We start from the raw sequence: 5,282 nt of genomic DNA on the forward strand, positions 1-5,282 counted from the left end.
TATTGCTTTGAATGGATTTAGTTTTTAGTTTTGTTTGTTTGTTTATCATTACAGTTCTGGTTTCATCCACTTGGTGGAGCAAACATTTTCCATTACTCCAAATTCTACTCCATGCCAGTTGATGACTTGGAAATAAAGTAACCACAAAACCGAATTTGCCCTTAAAATCTAACTTTGAGTGAATCTCCCTTTATCAAGACATATCATTCTGTCCAATCTAATGTTGTCACTGAGGGGGATGACAGTTGGTGTATTAAACTACAGAGGCATCATTTATTTATAGCTGATTGAATTATGGATATATTAGTTTTGCCCAAGGCTGGGGGGGGTTTATTAAGAGTTAATACACCCTCTTTGTCTCTTTTCCCCTGTAATTTTCATCTATTTCAGGAATCTTTTTGTGCTCTCTGTCTCCACTTATTCCTCTATCTGAGGGAGAAAAGTGATGAAATCCAACCTTCAGATGAAATTGCTTATTGGGGCTACAACTAGGTCTATTTTTCCCCCACAATCTCGCTGCCTAGGAAATATCAAAATACCATTATACCCTATCAATATCATTGCTGATCTACCAAATTGGAATAGCAAAACAAATAACTAAATAAGAAAAAAAACTATACTATATATGGAAAAAAATATGCAAATAAATAAGATTAATAATAAATAATGAATGAGTAGTATACATATAACCACATCTCCGTTATCTCTGTACACAGATAATATTATTTTGTGGGGCGGTGACAGTAAAACCAGCCAGCTTAAGAAGCAAACCAGATGTTTTCTCTGAAATCAGAAATATGAGCCACAGCAGCCAAGTTCTTCTAATGCCGAATCAGTCATCTGTTGCCAATTGTGTGAGATCTAAGGGAACCCTATTAGCGATACCTAAGATGAAGAGTTGTCGACTTTTTATCTTGATGTAACACCTGAACAATGACTATCTCGCTTGTCTTCTGAACACAATGCGTTTAGTGTGTTGATTAAGGTCTAGGAATGCTTTTCCTGGGTTATTGGCCCGCAAATTCTCGACAGGCAATCTCATTTTATTGATCAGTCTTCTCCGGGTGTCTCCTGGGGCCGACTTTAATCCTTGATACTGCTGTTGAGAGACTCCATTTTAAGACACTCTCGATGGATATAACTCCTGGAACGTTATTAGGGTGGGGAATAAAGACGGCTAGAGGTGGAACCGGCTCTTGATTAGCGCCTACGCACTTGTACCAAGATGCATTTCGCTCTCTTGTGAGAAAGGCATGAGTTTGTAAGGAGGCTGCTTGGATGCTGGTGAATTTGTAAAATAAGGTTTATTTGGTCCTGTATGTATGTATGTATGTATGTATGTATGTATGTATGTGTGTGTGTGTGTGTGTGTGTATTTAGGTAGGTAGGTATGTAGGAACCCATCTCTCTTTACATTTATCCTTATGCCTCTCTCTCTAGGTCATTGATCAAGCGTACATCTACTGGTAACAGGATATTGTGCATACCGTTGTAACAGTAGGCCTATATCAGGGATGTTCAACTCGGGTTCTCAACTTACTGTTGAGAGTTAGAATAATAGAATACACAAGGTGCAATTTCGACATTTGATTGTGCATCAGCAGTCACTCAATTAGTCCATGTCAGGTCATTTGTTTTAGATTGGTCAATTAGTCTAGGAGCCAGCTATCTAAAATTGTACATGGAACAAAAATATAACCGCAACATGTAAAGTGTTGGACCCCATGTTTCATGAGCAGAAATAAAAGACCACAGATATTTTCCAGATGCACAAAAAGCTTATTTCTCTGTAATTTTGTGCACACATTTGTTTACATCACTAGTGAGCATTTCTCCTTTGCCAAGATAATCCATCCACGTGACAGTTGTGACATATCAAGAAGCTGATTAAACAGCATGATCGTTGTGCTGGGGACAATAAAAGGCCACTCTAAAATGTGCAGTTTTGTCACACAACACAATACCACTGATGTCTCAAGTTGAGGGAACATGCATTTGGTATTCTGACTGCAGGAATGTCCACTAGAGCTCTTGCCATAAGATGTAATGTTCATTTCTCTACCATAAGCCGCCTCTAACATAATTTTAGAGAATTTGGTAGTACGTCCAACTGGCCTCAATTCCGCAGACCACGTGTATGTCGTCATGGGGGCAAGCGGTTTTCTGACGTCAATGTTGTGAACAGAGTTCCCCATGGTGGCGGTGGGGTTATGGTATGGGCGGGCATAAGCTACGGACAACAAACACAATTGCATTTATCGATGGCAATTTGAATGCACAAAAATATCGTGACGAGATCCTAAGGCCCATTGTGAGGACCTTTTTTTTTTTTTTTTACGGTGGCCCCTCATGATGAGTTCCATTTTTTTGTGGCCCCCACCCCCATCAAAGTTGCCCATCCCTAACCTATATAACACAGCACACACACATACTATATTATCAACTGTGACACAACAGCGGTAGGCCTGATCACCGACAATGACAAGACAGCATATAGGGAGGAGATCAGAGACCTGACTGTGTGGTGTCAAGAACAACAACTTCTCCCTCAACGTGATCAAGACAAAGGAGATGACTGTGGACTACAGGAAAAGGAGAACCGATCACGCCCCCATTCTCATCGACGGGGCTGCAGTGGAGCAGGTTGAGAGCTTCAAGTTCCTTGGCGTCCACATCACCAACAAACTAACATGGTCCAAACACACCAATTCAGTTGTGAAGAGGGCACAACAATACCTATTCCCCCTCAAGAGACTGAAAAGATTTGGCATGTATCCTCACAAGGTTCCACAGATGCACAATCGATAGCATCCTGACCGGTTGCATCACTGCCATGGTTTGGCAACTGCTCGGCCTCTGACCGCGAGGCACTACAGAGGGTAGTGCGTACGGCCCAGTACATCACTGGGGCCAAGCATCCTACCATCCAGGACCTCTATACCAGGCGGTGTCAGAGGAAGCCCCTAAAGACTGTCAAAGACTCCAGCCACCCTAGTCACTGACTGTTCTCTCTGCTACCGCACGGCAAGCAGTACCGGAGCGCTAAGTCTAGGTCCAAGAGGCTTCTAAACAGCTTCTGCCCCCAAGCCATAAGACTCCTGAACTTCTAATCAAATGGCTACCCAGACTATTTGCATTGCTACCCCCGTCTTCTACGCTGCTGCTACTCTCTGTTATTATCTATGCATAGTCACTTTAATAACTTTACCTACATGTACATATTATCTCAATTACCTCGACTAAATCAAATCAAATCAAATTGTATTTGTCACATACACATGGTTAGCAGATGTTAGTGCGAGTGTAGCGAAATGCTTGTGCTTCTAGTTCCGACAATGCAGTAATAACCAACAAGTAATCTAACTAACAATTCCAAAACAACTGTCTTATACACAGTGTAAGGGGATAAAGAATATGTACATAAGGATATATGAATGAGTGATGGTACAGGGCAGCATACAGTAGATGGTATCGAGTACAGTATATACATATGAGATGAGTATGTAGACAAAGTAAACAAAGTGGCATAGTTAAAGTGGCTAGTGATACATGTATTACATAAGGATGCAGTCGATGATATAGAGTACAGTATATACGTATGCATATGAGATGAATAATGTAGGGTAAGTAACATTATATAAGGTAGCATTGTTTAAAGTGGCTAGTGATATATTTACATAATTTCCCATCAATTCCAATTATTAAAGTGGCTGGAGTTGGGTCAGTGTCAATGTCAGTGTGTTGGCAGCAGCCACTCAATGTTAGTGGTGGCTGTTTAACAGTCTGATGGCCTTGAGATAGAAGCTGTTTTTCAGTCTCTCGGTCCCAGCTTTGATGCACCTGTACTGACCTCGCCTTCTGGATGATAGCGGGGTGAACAGGCAGTGGCTCGGGTGGTTGATGTCCTTGATGATCTTTATGGCCTTCCTGTAACATCGGGTGGTGTAGGTGTCCTGGAGGGCAGGTAGTTTGCCCCGGTGATGCGTTGTGCAGACCTCACTACCCTCTGGAGAGCCTTACGGTTGAGGGCGGAGCAGTTGCCGTACCAGGCGGTGATACAGCCCGCCAGGATGCTCTCGATTGTGCATCTGTAGAAGTTTGTGAGTGCTTTTGGTGACAAGCCGAATTTCTTCAGCCTCCTGAGGTTGAAGAGGCGCTGCTGCGCCTTCTTCACGACGCTGTCTGTGTGAGTGGACCAATTCAGTTTGTCTGTGATGTGTATGCCGAGGAACTTCAAACTTGCTACCCTCTCCACTACTGTTCCATCGATGTGGATAGGGGGGTGTTCCCTCTGCTGTTTCCTGAAGTCCACAATCATCTCCTTAGTTTTGTTGACGTTGAGTGTGAGGTTATTTTCCTGACACCACACTCCGAGGGCCCTCACCTCCTCCTTGTAGGCCGTCTCGTCGTTGTTGGTAATCAAGCCTACCACTGTTGTGTCGTCCGCAAACTTGATGATTGAGTTGGAGGCGTGCGTGGCCACGCAGTCGTGGGTGAACAGGGAGTACAGGAGAGGGCTCAGAACGCACCCTTGTGGGGCCCCCGTGTTGAGGATCAGCGGGGAGGAGATGTTGTTGCCTACCCTCACCAGTCCAGTACCCAGTTGCACAGGGCGGGGTCGAGACCCAGGGTCTCGAGCTTGATGACGAGCTTGGAGGGTACTATGGTGTTGAATGCCGAGCTGTAGTCGATGAACAGCATTCTCACATAGGTATTCCTCTTGTCCAGATGGGTTAGGGCAGTGTGCAGTGTGGTTGAGATTGCATCGTCTGTGGACCTATTTGGGCGGTAAGCAAATTGGAGTGGGTCTAGGGTGTCAGGTAGGGTGGAGGTGATATGGTCCTTGACTAGTCTCTCAAAGCACTTCATGATGACGGAAGTGAGTGCTACGGGGCGGTAGTCGTTTAGCTCAGTTACCTTAGCTTTCTTGGGAACAGGAACAATGGTGGCCCTCTTGAAGCATGTGGGAACAGCAGACTGGTATAGGGATTGATTGAATATGTCCGTAAACACACCGGCCAGCTGGTCTGCGCATGCTCTGAGGGCGCGGCTGGGGATGCCGTCTGGGCCTGCAGCCTTGCGAGGGTTAACACGTTTAAATGTCTTACTCACCTCGGCTGCAGTGAAGGAGAGACCGCATGTTTTCGTTGCAGGCCGTGTCAGTGGCACTGTATTGTCCTCAAAGCGGGCAAAAAAGTTATTTAGTCTGCCTGGGAGCAAGACATCCTGGTCCGTGACTGGCCTGGGTTTCTTCTTGTAGTCCGTGATTGACTGTAGACCCT

The sequence above is a fragment of the Oncorhynchus nerka genome, linkage group LG23 (genome assembly GCF_034236695.1).
Source record: "Oncorhynchus nerka isolate Pitt River linkage group LG23, Oner_Uvic_2.0, whole genome shotgun sequence".
Classification (NCBI taxonomy): Eukaryota; Metazoa; Chordata; class Actinopteri; order Salmoniformes; family Salmonidae; genus Oncorhynchus; species Oncorhynchus nerka.